Genomic DNA, 23,360 nt, shown 5'->3' with positions numbered 1-23,360 from the left:
TACTGCCTCTATATTATCCCTCTTGCAGCATATACATTCACCACCTATGTATTACCCCACACTGTATTCATCCACTGGCTTTATATTACCCTCCTAAACCGTATACGTTCACCATCTCTGTATTACCCACACCAACACTGTACTCACCCCCTGCCCAGGGGCGTAGCTAGGGGGGGCAGGCGTGACATGTGCCCCGGGCGCAAGTTAGAGGGGGGCGCCAACGATCAGTGTCGGCGGCCTGCCTTCTAGGTGAGCTTCTGGCCTCTGGCGCAGGGCACAGCAGCTAAGAACTGCCGCCCGACTGTAACAGCAGCTGTAGTCTGTGCTGCTAACAAATCTCCCCCTCCAGCCCCCCTCCCTACTCAGGGGCGTAGCTAAAGGCTCATGGGCCCTGATGCAAAAATTCTTACTGGGCCCCCCCCCCCCCCCCGCAAATTTCTCATGGCCGACGGTCCGCAGCTTTCAGCTGCATCGCTGGGTCTCCTAAGTGACCCAACAATGCAGCACTAGCAGCCGCGGCGTCACTAAGGCTGGGTTCACACACCCTATTTACGGACGTAATTCTGGCGTTTTAGCATTGAATTACGTCCGAAAATGCGTCTCAAAAGCGTTGGCAAACATCTGCCCATTCATTTGAATGGGTCTTACGATGTTCTGTGCCGACGGTCATTTTTTTTTACGCGCCGCAGTCAAAAGGCGGCGCGTAAAAAATACGCCCTCGTCAAAGAACTGCATGTCACTTCTTCAGACGTAAATGGAGCCGTTTTCCATGGACTCCATAGAAAAACAGCTCCAATTACGTCCGTAATGGACGCAGCGAAAGACGCCTGCACAAGCAAATTACGGCTGAAATTACGGTGCTGTTTTCTCCTGAAAACAGCACCGTAATTTCAGCCGTAACAGACGCTGCCGTGTGAACATACCCTCAGGGCTTAAAATGTCAGGGAAATAGCCCCAATACATATGTGTCCGCCCAAAAAAATGTGTGTATAGGAGACAGCATAGCATATCTATAGCACTACGACCCTATAAACTATGGATAGGATTAGATACAGTGGCTCAGCAGACAGTATCACACATGATCGGATTAGATATAGGGCCCAGCAGACAGTATCACACAAGATACGATTAGATACAGGGCCCAGCAGACAGTATCACACATGATTGGATTAGATACACAGCTCAGCAGACAATATCACACATGATTGGATTAGATACAGGGCCCAGCTCGCTGTCATTGCGTCTCCAGCGCTGGACCCAGGATAGGTAAGAATAATCATTTTGCTTCTTTGTGTTACTGATTATTTTTGTGTGTGTGTGTTTTTTTTACAGGTTCGGTTGTTGGACTTCGGATTCGAGGACTTCAATGACGGCGTTTTTTTTATTCTCAATAAAATGGTTAATGAGGGTTGTGTTTTTTTATTTCAATAAAATATTTTTTCTATGTGCTTGTATCTTTTTAAACTTTATTATCACCGCCTTAGTAATGGCCGCTGGCTGATTTACAACCTCCATTACTAAGGCGGGGCTTAATGTTAGCCGGTGCAGAGGCTACACTAACCCCCATTATTACCCCGGTACCCACCGCCACCAGGAGTACTGGGAAGAGCCGGGTACGAACCAGTACCCGACCATCTGTAGTGATGGGCAGGCACCGGGGTGGCCGCAGGCTGGTAGTATTAGGCTGGGGAAGGCCAAAAACAGTGGCCCTTCCCACCCTTGTAATGCTGCCTGCTGCTGCTGTGTTGTATCTGGCTGGTTATGAAAATTGGGGGGGACCCCACATTGTTCTTTCCAATTATTTATTTATTTATTTATTTTTAAATGACGTGGGGTCCCCCCCATTTTTCATAATTAGCCAGATACAATAAAGCAGCAGCAGCCTAGTATTACCAGGATGGGAAAGGCCACTGTATCTGGCCTTTCCCCTTCTGATAATACCAGCCTGCGGCCACCCCAGTGGCCGACCATCACTACAGATGGTCAGGTACTGGATCGTACCCGGCTCTTCCCAGCACCCTTGGTGGCGGTGGGTACCGGGGTAATAAAGGGGGTTAGTGTTAGCCTCTGCATCGGCTAACACTAAGCCCCGCCTTAGCAATGGATACTGTCAATCAGCCGGCGGGCATTACTAAGGCGGTAGTAATATAGTTTAAAAAAAAACACAAAGACATAGAAAAAATATTTTATTGAAATAAAAATAAAAAAACACACAGCCCTCATTAACCATTTTATTGATAATAAAAAAAAAGCCGTCATCGAAGTAGTCCTGGAAACCGACGTAGTCCAACGACCGAACCTGTAAGAAAACACACAAAAAATGATTAGTAACACGTGTGTTAGGCTTAGATACAGGGCCCATGTGTGATACTGTCTGTGGGACCCTGTATCTAAGCCTACCACAACGTAGGCTTAGATACAGGGTCCAGCAGACAGTAATCTTATATAGTAGGACCCTGGCAGTCAGGGCTAACCTTACCTTCCTCTTCGGCCGCGGTGGGAGTTCTGTCGTCTCGATGCTGTGCGCGGCGCATACCGCTGTGACGTCATGCGCTGCGCACAGCGCTTTACGTCAGGACCTCCGCTGCCATCCGGAACCAGGAAGGTAAGTAAAGTATGTTACTATAGTAACAGGGGCCCGCGGCCCGAGTTACTATAGTAACTTTTTATTGATGTGGTGGGGGGGGCCGTGCGCCCCCCTGGCTTCGGGGCTCGGTCGCAATTGCGACCACTGCGACCCCTATAGCTACGCCAGTGTCCCTGCTCTACACACCCATCCTCAGGCTGCTGCTGTTATCAGTCGTGACTTGAGGGTGGGGGAGGGGAGACTGTCTGCAGCACTGTGTCGGGCCATCAAGCTGGAGAACTCCCTTCACAATGATCCTACATAAAAGGTAAGTGCATGTGTGTTTACAATGTGTACTTTATATGTGTATAATGTGTGCATGTAATGTACATATTTGTGATGTGTACGTGTGTGTGTGTGTGTGTGTGTATATATAGTGTATGTGATGTGTACATGTGTATATATAGTGTGTGATGCCTTCATGTGTGTATATAGTGTGTGATGTGTTCATGTGTGTATATATAGTGTGTGATGTGTTCATGTGTGTATATATAGTGTGTGATGTGTTCATATGTGTGTATATATAGTGTGTGATGTGTTCATGTGTGTATATATAGTGTGTGATGTGTATATATAGTGTGTGATGTGTTCATGTGTGTATATATAGTGTATGTGATGTGTACATGTGTGTATATATAGTGTGTGATGAGTTCATGTGTGTATATATAGTGTGTGATGAGTTCATGTGTGTATATATAGTGTGTGATGTGTACGTGTTCATGTGTGCCTATGACTTTCAACGGAATTGCTGCAGAAATTTTCTGCAGCAATTCTGTTGTGTGTATGGACAAATCCGCAGTATAAGGGCTACTCTACACGTATTGTAATTGCTACAGAAAATTTCTGCAGCAACTAGCAGAAATTCTGCTGTGGAAAAACAGCACCATTTCTTGCGTTTATTTCTGCATAAAATGGTGCAGATTTTGCTGCGTTTTTCACAATGCTGGGGGATGGCGACATCTCTGAAAAACGCAGCAATCCAGCCCACTTTCCGCAGCAGGAATCGACATGCAGCGGTACGAAAAATACGTACCACAGGTCAATTTCTGGTCAGAAATTTTACGCAGCATGTGGATGGGATTTGATAAGTATCACCCACTTTGCTGCTACTGTATTTTGCTGCGTATTTAAATACACAGCAATTCTGTTACGTGTGGACAAGCCCAAATGCAGTAGCAACAGAGTGGATGATATTTTAACAAATCTCACCCACACGATGAGTGAGAAAAAGGTTCAGTAATTGACCTGCGGTTTATTTTTTTTAAAATCCGCAGCATGTTAATTGTATTTGCGTAAATGCTGCTTATTTGTTTTGTTTGGGTTTTCCCCATTTAATTCAATGGGGAAGTAAAACTCGCAAACAAATAGCAGATGTGTTTTTTTGGGGCGGAAATGCAGCGATTCCGATGGAAAAAACGCAACTCAGGAAAAATTGTAATCTTATACTTACCGAGAATTCTGTTTCTTTTTCCGGGTCGGCCGCCTGGGACGACGTTTTATCCCATGTGACCACTGCAGTCAATCGCAGGCTGCAGCGGTCACATGGGATGAAACATCATCCTAGGGCTGCAGGATGTAGGGGGGAAGCGTCGCCATGGTATCTATTTTTTTTTCTGCTCATTTTTCCGCAGCGGCCATTCCTGCCCGAAAAACTGCACCACAGGGCAGTGCGTTTACACAGCGTATCTGCCCTGTGTGAACATACCCGTACAGTATATACATATAGTAGCTGCTGTCTTACAACGATACAGCTGCAAACCACGTCAACATGCTGCATTCCCACGAGTCAGTTTTCAAATGATTGTTAATGTCCATGCAGTTTTTTGCAGACATTAACAATCATTTAAAAACTGCACCGACTTTTGGTAAAACGTGTGCTACTTGTTTTACTGGACAATGTTTGTTACGATCTGATTGTTTGCAGTAAAGGTTATGTACACCTTTGAAAGGGATTTTATTTTATTTTTTAAAATGTCAGTCAGTGTGTTTTGTGCAACTTTATAATTAGTTTTTATTAAAAAATCTTTTTACTTTTTGAGATATAGCTGCTCTGTATCCTGTATACAGAGCACCTGTATTTTACTCTGAATCCTGAACTTGTCAGGTCTGTGGGACTGATGGGTTCAGTGTCAGCGGGTCCTGTGTGTCTCTGACACGCTGGATCCACCTGTAATACATCACATCTAAGTTAGATGTGATAGATTACAGGTGGATACAGTCGACTACTCTATTGATACCGCCAATAAAACGGAAACCTTGTGAAACGGAGACAAACAGAAACCATTAGCAACGGAAGCGTTACCATTGAAATGATAACGGAAAGCTATGGTTTCCATTTGGTTTCCGTTCGTGGGTTCCCCTGATGGAAAGGTCTGACGGAACCCATGATCGGAACCACGACGCAGGTGAGAACGAAGCCTAATTATTACTGTATGATCTTTACAGATGGTGGAGGGTACTATTTTTTGGGGTATAAGCAACTCCCAGTATATTCTTACCATTATTCAGGTCATACTGGAAGCTGCTAACCTGACTTTGCAATTGATCTCTGTACTGAAATGTATTTGTTCTGAGCTTTGTTCTGGTGTTGTATTCATGTACTGAGCTTGGTTCTGGTGCTCTATATATATAATGAGCTTTGTTCTGGCACTGTATATATGTAATGAGCTTTGTTCTGGTGCTGCATATATGTAATGAGCTTGGTTCTGGTGTTGTGTATAGAACTATATTGCTTGTAAAATTTACAAATATTTTTATGCCCGAGTTACATTAAAAAAAATGTGGAAAAGAAATGACACGTCATTGATTGGTAGAGAAAACAAACATGGCGAGGTGGAAGGAGCTGTCGGGAAAGAGGTTGGGGGGGGGGGGGCGCCAAACTGAATCTTTGCCCTGGGTGCTGGAGAACCTAGCTATGCCTCTGCCCTGCCTCTATATTACCCCGCCCCCCCCCCACACACACACACACACTGTATTCATTCACTGGCTTTATATAACCACCACACACACTGTATTCATCCACTGCCTCTATGTTACCCCTCTCCAATACTGTATTCATTTACTGCCTCAATATTACCCCCTCCTGGACGTATACATTCACCACATCTGTAGTACCCCTCTCCTATACTACATTCATCCACTGCTTTCATATTACCCCCTCCCACACTGTACTTATCCCCTGCCTCTATATTACCACCCCCACATTATATGCATCCACTGCCTCTATAATACCACCCGCCCACATTATATGCATCCACTGCCTCTATATTACCACCCCCACATTATACAGTGAAGGAAATAAGTATTTGATCCCTTGCTGATTTTGTAAGTTTGCCCACTGTCAAAGACATGAACAGTCTAGAATTTTTAGGCTAGGTTAATTTTACCAGTGAGAGATAGATTATATAAAAAAAAAAAAAAAAAAAGAAAATCACATTGTCAAAATTATATATATTTATTTGCATTGTGCACAGAGAAATAAGTATTTGATCCCTTTGGAAAACAAGACTTAATACTTGGTGGCAAAACCCTTGTTGGCAAGCACAGCAGTCAGACGTTTTTTGTAGTTGATGATGAGGTTTGCACACATGTTAGATGGAATTTTGGCCCACTCCTCTTTGCAGATCATCTGTAAATCATTAAGATTTCGAGGCTGTCGCTTGGCAACTCGGATCTTCAGCTACCTCCATAAGTTTTCGATGGGATTAAGGTCTGGAGACTGGCTAGGCCACTCCATGACCTTAATGTGCTTCTTATTGAGCCACTCCTTTTTTGCCTTGGCTGTATGTTTCGGGTCATTGTCGTGCTGAAAGACCCAGCCACGAGCCATTTCTAATGTCCTGGTGGAGGGAAGGAGGTTGTCACTCAGGATTTGACGGTACATGGCTCCATCCATTCTCCCATTGATGCGGTGAAGTAGTCCTGTGCCCTTAGCAGAGAAATACCCCCAAAACATAATGTTTCCACCTCCATACTTGACAGTGGGGACGGTGTTCTTTGGGTCATAGGCAGCATTTCTCTTCCTCCAAACACGGCGAGTTGAGTAAATGCCAAAGAGCTCAATTTTAGTCTCATCTGACCACAGCACCTTCTCCCAATCACTCTCAGAATCATCCAGATGTTCATTTGCAAACTTCAGACGGGCCTGTACATGTGCCTTCTTGAGCAGGGGGACCTTGCGGGCACTGCAGGATTTTAATCCATTACGGCGTAATGTGTTACCAATGGTTTTCTTGGTGACTGTGGTCCCAGCTGCCTTGAGATCATTAACAAGTTCCCCCCGTGTAGTTTTCAGCTGAGCTCTCACCTTCCTCAGGATCAAAGATACCCCACGAGGTGAGATTTTGCATGGAGCCTCAGATCGATGTCGATTGACAGTCATTTTGTATGTCTTCCATTTTCTTACTATTGCACCAACAGTTGTCTCCTTCTCACCCAGCGTCTTACTTATGGTTTTGTAGCCCATTTCAGCCTTGTGCAGGTCTATGATCTTGTCCCTGACATCCTTAGAAAGCTCTTTGGTCTTGCCCATGTTGTAGAGGTTAGAGTCAGACTGATTAATTGAGTCTGTGGACAGGAGTCTTTTATACAGGTGACCATTTAAGACAGCTGTCTTTAATGCAGGCACCAAGTTGATTTGGAGCGTGTAACTGGTCTGGAGGAGGCTGAACTCTTAATGGTTGGTAGGGGATCAAATACTTATTTCTCTGTGCACAATGCAAATAAATATATATAATAATGACAATGTGATTTTCTATTTTTTTTTTTATAGAATCTATCTCTCACTGGTAAAATTAACCTAGCCTAAAAATTCTCGACTGTTCATGACTTTGACAGTGGGCAAACTTACAAAATCAGCAAGGGATCAAATACTTATTTCCTCCACTGTATACATCCTCTGCCTCTATATTACCACCCCCACATTATATGCATCCACTGCCTCTATTTTACCACCACCACATTACATGCATCCATTGCCTCTATATTAACCACTCCTGCACCGTATACATTCACCACCTGTGTATTAACCCCCCCCCCCCCACACACACACACACACACACATTACAGGCCGGACCAGGCAAAAAGGCCATAGGGGGAGGCCACCATGACCAGGGGTGTAGGTAGGGAAAGTTAAGAAAACATTAGGGGAGTGGTTAGGAGTTAGTTGGGGGTGGTGGATTATAGGGCGAGCAGTGGCGTAACTACCGCTATAGCAGCCGTAGCGGCTGCTACGGGGCCCGCAGCATGTGGGGGCCCGTGCCACCCGTCAGGCACGGCCCCTCCCCATGGCCGGAGGCTCCGCTGAAGGGGTTGTTCCTACAAAAGACAAGCATCCCCTATCCACAGGATAGGGGATACATGTGTGATCGCTGGCAGCGATAAGGAGAACAGGGGACTGAAAGTCCCCCGAAGTTCTCCATGACAAACCTCGGACTTCCTGGGTCTGTCTGCAGCTCCATAGAAATGAATTGTGCACTGGTCGCGCTTGTGCACATGCGTGACCAGCGCACCTTTAATTTTTATTGAACTGCGCAGACTCCGGAAGTCCGAGGTTAGTTATGGAGAACTTGGGGGGACTTTCGGTCCTGTGGATAGGGGATACATCTCTTTTGTAGGACAAACTATAGGCCGTTGTTTTTTTTGGGGGGTTATATGGCGTTATCTACAGGGGGGTCTGTATGGCGTTATCTACATGGGGGTTCTGTATGGTGTTATCTACAGGGGGGTCTGTATGGCGTTATCTACAGGGGGGGTCTTTATGGTGTTATCTACAGGGGGGGTTCTGTATGGTGTTATCTACAGGGGGGTCTGTATGACGTTATCTACAGGGGGGTCTGTATGGTGTTATCTACAGGGGGGGTCTGTACGGCATTATCTACAGGGGGGTCTGTATGGCGTTATCTACAGGGGGGTCTGTATGGCGTTATCTACAGGGGGTTCTGTATGGCGGTATCTACAGGGGGGGTTTGTATGGCGTTATCTACAGAGGGGACTCTGTATGGCGTTATCTACATGGGGGACTTTGTATGCCGTTATCTACAGGGGGGACTCTGTATGGTGTTATCTACAGGGGGGACTCTGTATGGCGTTATCTACAGGGGGGTCTGTATGGCGTTATCTACAGGGGGTGGTCTGTATGGCGTTATCTACAGGGGGGTGGTCTGTATGGCGTTATCTACAGGGGGGACTCTGTATGGCATTATCTACAGGGGGGACTCTGTATGGCATTATCTACAGGGGGGACTCTGTATGGCGGTATCTACAAGGGGGTCTGTATGGCTTTATCTACAGGGGGGTTCTGTATGTCGTTATCTACAGGGGGGGTCTGTACGGCATTATCTACAGGGGGGTCTGTATGGCGTTATCTACAGGGGGGTCTGTATGGCATTATCTACAGGGGGTTCTGTATGGCGGTATCTACAGGGGGGTCTGTATGGCGTTATCTACAGAGGGGACTCTGTATGGCGTTATCTACATGGGGGACTTTGTATGCCGTTATCTACAGGGGGGACTCTGTATGGTGTTATCTACAGGGGGGACTCTGTATGGCGTTATCTACAGGGGGGTCTGTATGGCGTTATCTACAGGGGGTGGTCTGTATGGCGTTATCTACAGGGGGGTGGTCTGTATGGCGTTATCTACAGGGGGGACTCTGTATGGCATTATCTACAGGGGGGACTCTGTATGGCATTATCTACAGGGGGGACTCTGTATGGCGGTATCTACAAGGGGGTCTGTATGGCTTTATCTACAGGGGGGTTCTGTATGTCGTTATCTACAGGGGGGGTCTGTATGGCGTTATCTACAGGGGGGTCTGTATGGCGTTATCTACAGGGGGGTCTGTATGGCGTTACCTACAGGGGGATCTGTATTGTGTTATCTACAGGGGGGTCTGTATGGCGTTATCTACAGGGGGGTCTGTATGGCGTTACCTACAGGGGGATCTGTATTGTGTTATCTACAGGGGGGTCTGTATGGCGTTATCTACAGGGGGGTCTTTATGGTGTTATCTACAGGGGGGGTTCTGTATGGTGTTCTCTGCAGGGGGGGTCTGTATGGCGTTATCTACAGGGGGGAATATATGGCATTATCTACAGGGGTGGTCTGTATGGCGTTATCTACAGGGGGGGTCTGTATGGCGTTATCTACAGGGGGGGTCTGTATGGTGTTATCTACAGGGGGTGTCTGTATGGCGTTATCTACAGGGGGGGTCTGTATGGTGTTATCTACAGGGGGATCTGTATTGTGTTATCTACAGGGGGGTCTGTATGGCGTTATCTACAGGGGGGTCTTTATGGTGTTATCTACAGGGGGGGTTCTGTATGGTGTTATCTACATGGGGGGTTCTGTATGGTGTTCTCTGCAGGGGGGGTCTGTATGGCGTTATCTACAGGGGGGAATGTATGGCATTATCTACAGGGGTGGTCTGTATGGCGTTATCTACAGGGGGGGTCTGTATGGCGTTATCTACAGGGGGGGTCTGTATGGTGTTATCTACAGGGGGTGTCTGTATGGCATTATCTACAGGGGTGGTCTGTATGGCGTTATCTACAGGGGGGGTCTGTATGGCGTTATCTACAGGGGGGGTCTGTATGGCGTTATCTACAGGGGGTGTCTGTATGGCATTATCTACAGAGATATAATAAAGAGAGACTGCAGAGACACTCATGAGAGGAGAGTATAAAGAGAGACTGCAGAGAAACTCATGAGAGGAGAGTATAAAGAGAGACTGCAGAGAGACTCATGAGAGGGGAGTCTAATGAGAGACTGCAGAGAAACTAATAAGAGGAGAGTATAAAGAGAGACTGCAGAGAGACTCATGAGAGTGGAGTATAAAGAGAGACTGCAGAGAGACTCATGAGAGGAGAGTATAAAGAGAGACTGCAGAGAGACTCATGAGAGGAGAGTATAAAGAGAGACTCATGAGAGACTCTTGAGAGGAGAGTATAAAGAGAGACTGCAGAGAAACTCATGCGAGGAGAGTATAAAGAGAGACTGCAGAGAGACTCATGAGAGGAGAGTATAAAGAGAGACTCATGAGAGACTCTTGAGAGGAGAGTATAAAGAGAGACTGCAGAGAAACTCATGAGAGGAGAGTATAAAGAGAGACTGCAGAGAGACTCATGAGAGGGGAGTATAAAGAGAGACTGCAGAGAGACTCATGAGAGGAGAGTATAAAGAGAGACTGCAGAGAGACTCATGAGAGGAGAGTATAAAGAGAGACTCATGAGAGACTCATGAGAGGAGAGTATAAAGAGAGACTGCAGAGAAACTCATGAGAGGAGAGTATAAAGAGAGACTGCAGAGAGACTCATGGGAGGAGAGTTTAAAGAGGGACTACAGAGAGACCCCTGAATGGAAAGTCTGGAAAGAGAGCAGAATTTAGAGAAAACTGTGGAGACTGAGACAGCTACAGGAGTGGCTGAGAACTGCAGGGACTGTTCTCACTGATGTGGCAGGTGGAAGCTGAGGAGACGCCTGTGACTGTGACATGTGGATATTTGCAGAGACTAATATTGTATCACTGTATAACCCACAGATACTCATTTCATTTCTGAAGTAAAGTTCTGTAAAAACTGCCCCCTATCTGGTTCCTGTGCACAAATCTCTTAGCTAGTTTGCTACAATGTATCAGTCTGGAGTCTAAACTATTTAGCTCACTTATTATAGTGACATGTCAGAAGTTTTGACTGGTGGGGGTCCGAGCACTGAGGCCACACCGATCGCTAAAACTAAGTGGCAGAAGCGCTTGGGTGAGCGCTGAGCTGCTTTGTTTCTGATCGGCTTTTTTCGGAAAAGATCCCCACCGATCAAAACTTCTGACATCTCACTTTGACTTGTCAGAAGTTTTCGGAAAGTTTAGTTACCCATTAATATTAACTGCTTAAAATGACACCCAGGTGCACGTGAATACAAGCGGGGGAGAAACAAAAAAAGATGTATTTATGTGAAATAACAAGTTCATTCAGTAACATACACTGCAGTTATATATCATGAACACACATTAACCCTTTACCTCCCCTGTGACTTACCTCTCACTGTGAAGAAGCTAAATAAGACGCCAAGACCTGAGGAAGAAATAACCTGTCACATATAGATTTCATGTCTGAACAAGCAAGTATGTGGCCCTTTTGCCCTTTATGGGCATTTTAAGACAGCCGTACATTAGTGTCCGTATTATTGCTGCAACATCCAGACGCCTGTTTTCTGCTAAACTGAACTTATGTCACCATAGGGTTCTAAGTTCATCCATGTTTTGTACAGTAGAATCAGGATGGGGGTTCTAAGGCTGCAGCCATAATACAGCCACCTGAAACCGGTCTTAGCCTGACAGATGTTAAGCCACAAATTAATGAGAATTTATGAACTTCCATTCACACACAACAGGAGAGTCTTAGAGGAACTATTGTATATTTTTTTGTTACTTTTTTCCTGCATTTACGGCTGTATTTTATCTCTTCTGAGTTTTTTTGTGAGAATTGCTGCGCTACCACTGGTTTTCTTTTGAAAAAACTTTCTAGAACCACTACTATGAAAAAGTTCAGTATGACCGTGATTTCTCCATGGGGTTACACCATAGAAATACTAGACATAGGTCAAAGTATTTGAAAAATAATGAAACAGGATCTAAGTCCATGTGGTTCAATGCAGCAGCGGGGGGGGGAAAAAAGCCAGTTCATGAACATATAACATCTGGTAGTTGTGGTAAAAATATGCAAATGTAACCAGACAATCCCCAGACAAAAAGGTGAAGCAGTTAGTCTTGCAAAAAATAAATAAATCAAAAAATACATATACAGTGTCACGGTGATATTACACTTAAAACACTAATTTAATGTTAAGGTTGTTTCTGTTACATTTTGCCTTTTTTGTTTTAGATCAGTTCTAATTATATAATACCCTAACAACGATGTCGCTTTCAGACGGCCATAATAAGGACACAACTAAGCATATTATAGGATCCTATGGTGATGTAAGCCCGGTTCAGTAGAGCTGTGGCAAGTACGTTTATTTGGGGGCGTAATATGGATGCTAAAATGATCCATAATGGACTATGGGCTTATACTATATTTCTATGGACCTACAAAGGCACACTAAAATTTTTGTCCGGAATCCTTGCCAAAATAAATTGTGGCTACTCTCTTCAAAAAGAATTGCATTGCTTTTGCATCATATGACAGATTCTTCTGATTCCAACATTCACACGACTTTTTTTTTTTTGTTTAGTTTTATTTCTTTCTCTCACCCAGGTACAAAAATAAAAACCAATGATGTGAATCACACAACAAAATACACAATGGTGGATCTATCGCAAGCCCCCTCCTAAAGAAGAAAGGGCATTGGATACTTTCTAAACCCTACGAGTCTGCCTGTGCCCATGTATCTGCTTTGGCTGCTGCTCAAGCATCCCTCAGGACTCAAAGTTTAGGTTGAGCCAGGAATGAGGAGCCTAAGGGCACCTCCATATCATTAGGAGGAATATTCCAAAATAAAAATCCCCTGAAATAGAAGGTATTTGCATACAGTACTTCCATTACAAATCCCCATAATCAGAAGTGCATTTTAGGATGGTGACAACTTTTTAACAACATAGAGACAGCCTAAAATTATAGAAACATTCATTCCATCTTACAGCGGTAAAGCTTTGTTGTACCTCATCAGTGCAAGACATGGAAACCATAGCCCAATGAGAGGACAATCAACCAGGCTGACCGGTAATAGGTACAATGGGATGGTTGGGCTGATCCCAAAACTTCATAACCTTACTGATCATCTTCTGTGGAATATATTTTTATGTGCTATGCTTTACTAAGACCTAATTCATTCACCCAATATTCTTGGGTTAGCCCGCACTTACAAAGTGCAGAATAATACGCATAGCAGTTTGCTAGTATATAGGGAACTGCAGGTGAACCCCCCGTGTACGCAGATTCAGCTCTCCTACATCTGTATTTGCCACCCTCATTTTTGAAAAACCTCAAAATCCCAATTACTCACCGTGCAGCAGGAGTCTGGTTGAGTTCTGCATTGTGACAAGAGATGTGAAGAAGTGAGAGCGATAAATAGAGAAGTGTTTTCTATACCAATATCCACTCTGGTGATAACACCATAGATTACATAGCACTTCCTCTCAAGAAAATAAAAAAAAAACAGTGACTCAGTGACTCATAATTAAAGAGAATTTTTAGTTTGCAAAAAATATATAGATTGGATGGCTGGGACAAGGGAGGCACGTCACAAGGTCCCCCTCATCAGCAGTGTCCATACAGCTGCTCTCATGATCACGCAGAAATGGGCGCTATCCAACGGTAGTAGTCCTCTGGTCCCTGTATTCATCATAGAGAATAGTGCAAGAATATAGAGTAGCCTGTCCAGAGAGCAGTGTTGGTGGCACTGTAATATGGGTTCCAGTGATAGCAACAACATAATGATTCCCAAATGGTAGTGCCAACCACATGTGGGCCAAGGTGCCCATATAATTGTATTAAAATACCAGTATTCATACAGTAGTTTATGTCAAAGCAGTCTCCATATAATTGTGCCAACCACATAGTAGGATCTATACAGTAATGCCAGGTCTTGTAGTACCATTACAATTTTGCCAAATAGACAGTAGTGTCCAAACTGCAGTATCCCTGGTGCCGTTTATAGAGTCTGTGTGACTTACAATGCTATATTCTATGTGTTTGATTCTAGTACATGAACAATATAAGTGTTTCTATACGTACACATTATGGATGGTAATATTTCAACCACACGTAAGTGGACACCCTCCTAATTACAAACCTCTTAGCCACATCTGCTATACATTTATGCCTGATGAGCGTTTAGATAATATGGAGCGGGCTTAGGAGCTGAGCCCGCACCATATGTGGCGGGCGCTGGCTGTTTTATACAGCTGATACCCACCAGCAATTGCTTGTATCTTATATAATTCTGAACCTGGCCGCTTAATCCCTAAAATGGCGCGATTAGTAGCGACTGCGGCATCTGAGCAGTTAGACAGAGCAAGGGAGCTCCCTCTGTACCCCAATCGCCCCCTGCAACTAAATCGCAGGGTGCAGAGTGGTTGCCATTACAGTTGTAAGCCTAGTGACGGCCTCCTGGTCTGCCTTCCATGCTCTACTATTAAGCCCTTAAAAGAAGACCACAGAAAAATACAATACACTGCAATACATAAGTATAAGTATACATAAGTAATACAATGTATTGCATGAGCGATCCATCGATCGCATGGTAAAGACCTCTGAGGGGACTAAAAAAATGGTTAAAAATGTTAAATAAAATGTTTAAAAACATTTTTCACATAAAATAATGTCAATAAAATTTTTTACATAATTGGTACTGCTTCTGTGAAAGTCAGAACTTTTAAAAATATCATATTATTTACACACCCAAGGTCAACACTGTAGGGCCAAATAAATCACAATGCCAAATTTGCTGGTTTTTGGTCACCTTGCTTGCTCCAAAAAATTGAATAAAAAAATAAAATAAAAAGTCCTCTGTATCTCAAAATGATAATAATAAAAATTAGAGCTCGCCCAGCAAAAAAAAACCAACAAACCCTCACACCGCTCCATTGGCGGAAAAAGTTATGGGTATCAGAATAAGATTGTGTTTTTAATCTTATTATATGTCCCACTTTTTTTCTGTGGTTAGCTTCAAGTTTGGAACAAAAAGTTCCAGTTAGGGACTCGCAAGTGTGGGGATCCGTGACGAGGATTGCGAGCTTGCGTTCTTTTGGCCAAAATTACAACCAATACCAGATGTATTTTTACTTGTATTATATTTGCTACTTTTTGGACGCAGCCAGGTCTTCAATGCTGGGAGAGCATGGTGTGTTGCAGTCTGGCATAGCAAGCAGGGCAGCCTGCTCTATGTACTATCATGGCGTTACAAATTGGCTGCTACCAGGCTATATAGGCTGTGCCTCATGATTTACGCATTAGCCCTCCATGTTTTACACACTGCTCCCACACTTCATGTATCACTCACGTTCCTGACCCTTTCAGTACTGCCCCCTATATTTTACACATGTTATTCACCACTCACTATACTCAGTACTGCCCCCTATATTTCACACATATTATTACTACTTGCACATTATACACTATTCATTTACTTTTTACTACATATCCCATGCACCACACGCCACTCCCCTCAAGGCTAGTGGGAGTGGCTATTATTATTTAACACACCTGAGCACTTTCCTTCAGCAGCATTTTTGACCTGGCTGCGTCCTGTTGGGATTATACCTGCCCAATTTGTGAGTATGGCCATTTTTTGTGTTTTTAATCAGAATATGATAAAGCAAAACTATTTTCTTTTAACAAATTTTATTTAGTAAAAGTAGTAAAACATAAAAAAAAACCTATATAAATTTGGTATAGCTGTAATGGTACTGACCCGCAAAATAAAATTAACATTGAATTTTTACCGCACAGTGAACATCGTAAAATGGAAACCCAAAAAACTGTGGCGGAATTGTATTTTTTTTTTATTAATTCCACTTCACAAAAACTTATATGGTACATTAAATGTTGCCATTAAAAAATACTACTTGCCCCACAAAAAACAAGGCCTTATGTGTCGACGAAAAAATAAAAAAAGTTATGGCTCTTGGAATACGATGATGAAAAAACTAAAATTGAAAACTTTTTTTTTTAAATGACTGTTAACGAGGACCTGTCACTAGTTTAGTAATGCCCAATCTCCTAGCTAATCTAATAGGTGCTGTCACACTGATAATGATAGTGAAAATTGTGTCCCAAAACATTTATTATTTTAAGGGCTTATTCAGACGAACGCAATATACGTCCGAGCAACGCGCGTGATTTTCTCGCGCGTCGCACAGACCTATATTAGTCTATGGGGCCGTGCAGATATGTGCGTGATTTTTACGCAGCGTTAGTCCGCTGCGTCCAAGTGACGACATGTCCATTCTTTGGGCGTTTTTCGCGCATCACGCACCCATTGAAGTCGATGGGGGCATGAAAGCCACGCATGCCGCACGGAAGCACTTCCGTGCGAACTGCGTGATTCGCGCAACAGCTGTGAAAAGTATGAATGAAAACAGAAAAGCACCACGTGCTTTTCTGTTTACAAACATCCAAATGGAGTGTCATAATGATGACGGCTGCGCGAAAAGCACGCAGCCACGCATCATATGCTGCTGCCACACGGAGCTGTTAAGTGGCTTTTGCGCAGGCAAAGCGCCGCGTTTTTGCGTGCGCAAAAACGCCACGCTCGTGTGAATCCAGCCTAAAATTTAGGAGCTTTTTTTTATAAATATGCAAATGGAGCTATACTAGTCAAGTGGGTATCAACAACAGCGATTCTCCTGAGGTGGAGGTGCTTCACACATAGTGTAGCTCAGCCTGAGGTACACTGTGAGAGACTGAGGTTGGAGGAAAGAGGAAGCACTTAAAATAGCCATATCTCAGGATGTGGACCACAGTTGGGAATGGGAATTGTATATGCATATAGCATACAGCTTCGATTCTAGACTGACTTTAACTGGTGATACCTCCGGTTGTTTCACAGCTAGAACTGCGATCCTGGCATATGAAAGATTAGAATCTCATCTTATGCCACCAGAATTACTCTTCTAGCTGGTCCACAGCCAGAGATATGGCTATTTGAAGTGATCCCCCTTTAACTCCAGCCTGAGTCTCTCACGCTTTGTGAAGTAGCTTCATGCTGATAGGACAGCGTCAGAGGCTGTGAGGTAGCTCCATCTGAGGAGAATCTCTGGTGTTGACGCCCACTTGGCAAGTATAGCCTTTTTTGCATATCTTGAAAAAAGCTGATAACTTTTAAAATAATAAGCGTTTGGGACACAATTTTCACTATCATTATCAGTATGACAGTGCCTATTAGATTAGCTAGGAGATTGGGCATTACTAAACTAGTGACAGATCCTCTTTAAGTTCATGTGAATACATAGAAAAAGAATCGGCACTCACCCGATAGTCGTATGTAAAAAGTATTCTGTATTGCGATCCTGGTAGGTATTGCAGCTGGAAATGTAGGCTTACATACAAGGCAACAACCGTTTCATGTAAAGCACGCTTCGTCTGGCCTGGTAATGTCATGGCATAAGCAAGTCGTCTTTTACGTGCGGGAAACTCTCGCCATGGTAACAAAATACAAGACATGTTATACAATAAAGTATACAATTACAAAAAGACACTTATGTCATTTCTATCATTAAAACCAAGTGCACTAATTGCATTGGTCTGCAAAATCTATCGAGCTTCTCTCTGCAGTAAAATCTTGTGGTGGTTCCCATCCCCTTGTGGTCTATAGACCCGTTCAATCCTGCAAACTGTAAGACCTCAGGATTACCCCATATACCCCTCTGACATGGTCAGTGAGGCACGGAGAGCCCCCACTGGTGGTGATTGACCTAAATTGATCTCTGAACCTGTTATATAGGCAACGAATAGTTTTGCCCACATATAAGAACCCACAAGGACAAAAAAATCACATCTATAATGAACTTCGTTTAACAGCTGATAAACTGTTTGATGTGTTACGCCCACCATGTTTAGAACTGTGGTCCTCATATTATACTTACTATAGCTACACTGTCCGCATTAGTAATTACCTTCCGGTATCATTCTATCTAGTCAAGTATTGTGGGAGCTAGTTAGTCTACTTCTCACTAATAGAAATAAAATGGAGAAAAAAGAGAGGAAGTGGCGCTCCTCTAAGCTGATATTGTTTTTTTGAGAGCATACATCAGAAAAAAATAGTGTTGTGTTGGACTCACCTACTGCAATTGAGCTGTTAGTTTCCACTGCCGGCTGCCACCCACTGTTGTCCCTTGGAGGATGAATTCTTGTTCCAGGAAAGAAGATAAAATTGGAGAGAAGGGAGAAAAATGCATGCAGAGATCTAGTCGCGGCGCCTGGTTTGTAAGTAATGGCTAGACATACTTTTTATTTGATTCACTTGTTCATTTGGACTACACGTTTCAGGACCGTACTAGTCCCTTCATCAGGTCAATATAAAATTTCACATGGGTGGTGCATCATTTTATACAGGAAAAAAAAAACGGAAACAGGTACACTTTTTTTTAAAAAAGATAATGGTTTGTGACGTCATCCTTTGCTTTCAGACTTAATTTTTGCCACAAAAACATTCACATTAAAATAGTAAAAATGCGCTAATTTATAGCATGATATATAAGTGTCACGTTGGGTACGTTGACCCACTGGGCCATACCGCCTAAACGGTATGACAGCTGGCCAACAGGACACAGGTAAAAGTCTATAGTTCGTATAGGTGTACCTGTGGTTGTTTCAGACAGTAGCGAGGCAGGCTCGGAAGGGACATTGACAGCAGGCAGACACCAGGCGTGGTGTAACAGGACCGGCGTGGAACACAGCACAACACGACTCCAACTCAATACGGTACTTGACCAGGATAGCACGGGATACAGGTTACAGGTAGCAGGAAACACTGGGAACTGGGAGACACTAGGAGACTGTAATGACGGGGGTGGGGAGACAGACAAGTGAGCCCTAATCTACCCACCACTCAGTCCCTGCCTACTTGCAACGACCCGCCCTAGGTGACTGGGTACAACTGGGCGACGGTCCCTACGCTCAATAAGTGCACGACAGACAAACAGACAAGGGTACACAGAGCTAGGGGGAGAAAGGGCAGTTGCCCACGGCAACACCGTGAGCAACAAGAGAAGTGAACAAGCCGAATCAAACCAGGAGAGTACGAGGTGCCAAACGCAGAGCAGAAGAGTAGTAAACAAGCCGAGTCAAACCAGGAGTGTACGAGGTACCAAACGCAGAGCAGGAGAGTAGTCAGCAAGCCGGGGTCAATAAGAAGCAAGGACAATGGTACAAGAAGCTGCAGCAGGGCCTGGAAACCAAACGAGAAGAATCACAAGCAAAGGAGGAACTGGAAAGGCAGGTATAAATAGACAGAGGGCGGGAGCTAGCTCCGTCTGGCCAGGCTGTGATAGGTTCTCCCACTCCTAAGCCTGCCACCCTGAGTGGTGGAAGATGGAGTCAGTCTCACAGACATAGAAGCAGGTGCAGACTGATTATCTATGGGCGTTAACCCCGAAGCTGTGCCTGGCAGATCCTTTACAGAGACCATTTGTAGAGACAAATTAGGGTAATGACAACAAGGCTCAGGCAATACAGGGAGGGGCAGAGCTCTTCTTATAGTCCAGGGTGCTCTGGGAGCAATCAGCTCAATCTCACACCTGGCTCCTTAAGGCTGGACTGAGCTTGCGAGCGCACCCTGGTGGTCACTGTGGAACAGGATCGCCGCATGTGCAGAGATCTCTGGAGAGAAGGGTGTCGACCAGTTGGAAGGAGTTCTTAATGAGGGTAGGAGCATTAAGATTCTCTTCTGGCTCCCAGGACCTCTCTTCTGGACCAAACCCCTTCCAATCTACTAAATAAAAGTTTCTTCCTCTTACTTTTTTGGTGTCCAGGATCTCCTTAACCTCAAATATCTCGGCAGAACCGCTGGGGACAGGGCTAAGAGTCTTAGAGTAGCGGTTCAGGACCACAGGTTTCAGGAGAGAAATGTCAAAGGATTTGGGGATCCGGAGGGTAGGAAGCAGCCAAAGTGTGTAGGAGACCGGGTTAATCTGTTGCAAGATCTCGAAGTGTCCGAGGAACCACGGAGCAAATTTGTAAGATGGCACCCTCAGCCAGATATTTCTGGAGGACAGCCAGACTGTAAAGGATTTGCCAGACACAGGTTCTGTGTCGACGCCCGTGGGCAATCAGTCTGCACCTGCTCCTATGTCTGTGAGACTGACTCCATCTTCCACCACTCAGGATGGCAGGCTTAGGAGTGGGAGAGCCTATCACAGCCTGGCCAGACGGAGCTAGTTCCCGCCCACTGTCTATTTATACCTGCCTTTCCTGTTCCTCCTTTGCCTGTGATTCTTCTATGCTTGTATCCTGGCTTGCTGCTGCTGCTTGTACTACCGATCTTCTGCTTGTTATTGACCTTGGCTTTCTGACCACTCTCCTGCTCTGCGTTTTGTACCTCGCTCTCTCCTGGTTTGACTCGGCTCGTTCACCACTCTTGTTGCTCACGGTGTCTCCGTGGGCAGCTGCCCCGTTTCCCTAGCTTCTGTGTACCCCTGTCTGTTTTGTCTGTCTTACACTTACTGAGCGTAGGGACCGTCGCCCAGTTGTACCCCGTCGCCTAGGACGGGTCGTTGCAAGTAGGCAGGTACTGAGTGGAGCATCTATGGACCCCCTTGAGACCCTGGCTCAGCAGATGCAGGGCCTCTCCCTACAGGTCCGGGCCCTGGCTCAGAGGGACAATCTGCGTGATGCTTCCTTGGTAGTGCCCCCCACCGCACCTCTTGAACCCCACCTCAAGTTGCCTGACCGGTTCTCAGGGGACCGGAAGACTTTTTTCTCCTTTCGGGAGAGTTGTAGACTCTATTTTCGCTTAAAGCCCCACTCCTCAGGTTCTGAGAGCCAGCGGGTGGGTATAATTATGTCCCGGCTCCAGGACAGGCCCCAAGAATGGGCCTTCTCCTTGGCTCCTGACGCCCCTGAACTTTACTCCGTTGATCTTTTCTTTTCTGCTCTCGGGCTCATTTATGACGAGACTGACAAGATTGCCTTTGCCGAGAGTCAGCTGGTGACCTTACGTCAGGGTAAGAGACCTGTAGAGGAGTATTGTTCTGACTTTAGGAAGTGGTGTGTAGCTTCTCGGTGGAATGACCCTGCCTTGAGATGCCAGTTTAGATTGGGTCTGTCGAATGCCCTGAGAGACCTGCTAGTTAGCTATACCTCTGCTGACTCCCTAGATCAGGTTATGGCTTTAGCGGTACGACTTGACCGACGTCTCAGGGAACGACGACTTGAACGTTTTTGTGCCTTCTCCTCTGATTCCCCCATGATGGCTCCCGAGGTTCCGTTGCTTCATTCTTCCACGGAAAACTCGGATGAACCTGTGCAACTCGGGGCCTCCGTGTCCCCCCAACAACGTAGAGAGTTCCGCAGGAAGAATGGTCTCTGCTTCCCTTTCAGGTCTCTTTTGGTGGTAGGTCTGCTACCGGCAGTGCCTTCGTGGATTCAGGGTCTTCTGCTAATATTATGTCTGTGGAATTTGCTATGTCTCTAGCTATGCCATTGATTGATTTGCCTAAACCTGTCCCGGTAGTGGGTATCGAATCCACTCCTCTTGCTAATGGTTATTTTACACAGCATACCCCTGTTTTTGAACTCCTTGTTGGCTCCATGCATTTGGAGCAGTGCTCTGTACTGGTGATGCAGGGATTATCGTCCGATTTGGTTTTAGGCCTTCCCTGGTTGCAGTTGCATAGTCCCACGTTTAACTGGAATACTGGGGATCTTACCAAATGGGGTAATGAATGCATGACGTCATGTTTTTCTGTTAATTCTATTTCTCTCCCTGAGGAGGTGAACACTCTACCTGAGTTTGTTCAGGACTTCGCTGATGTTTTCTCTAAAGAGGCCTCCGAAGTGTTACCTCCTCATAGAGAATACGATTGCGCAATCGATTTGGTACCAGGAGCTAAGCTCCTTAAGGGTAGGATATTCAATCTCTCTTGTCCCGAACGTGAAGCCATGAGAGAGTATATCCAGGAATGCCTGGCCAAGGGTTACATTCGCCCCTCTACGTCTCCGGTAGGTGCTGGCTTCTTCTTCGTAGGGAAGAAGGATGGTGGTCTTAGGCCGTGCATCGACTACCGGAACTTGAATAAGGTCACCGTAAGGAACCAGTACCCCCTTCCTTTGATTCCTGATCTCTTCAATCAGGTTCAGGGGGCCCAATGGTTCTCTAAGTTTGATCCAGGGGGGGCTTATAACCTTATCTGCATCAAAGAGGGGGATGAGAGGAAGACTGCGTTTAACACGCCCGAAGGTCATTTCGAATACCTCGTCATGTCCTTTGGGTTGTGTAATGCTCCCGCGGTCTTCCAGAATTTCATAAATGAGATTTTAAGAGACTATCTGGGGGTATTTCTTGTAGTGTACCTTGATGACATACTTGTGTTTTCCAAGGACTCGTCTTTCTACAGGACGGGTCGTTGCAAGTAGGCAGGGACTGAGTGGCGGGTAGATTAGGGCTCACCTGTCTGTCTCCCTACCCTGTCATTACACAGACCTTGGCACCTGGAGAAAACTGGGGAGGATCTCTTCTCCTTGTGTTGCCTTACATTTTATGCGGTCCACCGCCAGCAGAATGGAGGATCGGGTCTGCTGCCAGATCTAAAGGAAGTCCCTAAAAGCAGAATCAGCTGCGGGCACTTCAGACATAACGGACACCGGGTGAGGGAGTCGTGGGTGTTGGCCATAAACTATGAAGAACGGTTTATTTCTTGTGGATTCGCTAGCATGATTATTATACGAGAACTCGGCCCAAGGAAGAAGCTGCACCCAGTCATCATGCTGTTTGGAGATTAACCCCTTAAGGACGCAGCCTTGTTTTGGCCTTAAGGCTCTGAGCCCATTTTTCAAATCTAACATATTTCACTTTATGTGGTAATAACGTCGGAATGCTTAAACCTATCCAAGCGATTCTGAGATTGTTTTCTCGTGACACATTGGGCTTTATGTTAGTGGTAAAATTTGGACGATATATTCAGTGTTTATTGGTGAAAAATTGCAAAATTTTGAGAAAATTTATAAAAAATAGCATTTTTCAGAATTTAAATGCATCTGCTTGTAAAACAGACGGTTATACCTCCCAAAATAGTTACTAG

General features: G+C 45.0%; 1 protein-coding gene across 1 annotated transcript in view; it reads right to left on the bottom strand.

Moving 5' to 3' along the window:
- The window catches only part of LOC142750509 (adhesion G protein-coupled receptor E3-like), a 127,248-nt gene that overhangs the window by 49,663 nt on the left and 54,225 nt on the right, over window positions 1–23,360 (bottom strand). The window lies entirely within an intron of this gene.

The sequence above is a fragment of the Rhinoderma darwinii genome, chromosome 3, assembly GCF_050947455.1.
Source record: "Rhinoderma darwinii isolate aRhiDar2 chromosome 3, aRhiDar2.hap1, whole genome shotgun sequence".
In the NCBI taxonomy this organism is placed as follows: Eukaryota; Metazoa; Chordata; class Amphibia; order Anura; family Rhinodermatidae; genus Rhinoderma; species Rhinoderma darwinii.
The sequence above is the reverse complement of the archived record's forward strand: the minus strand, read 5'-3'. Positions and strand labels throughout refer to the sequence as shown.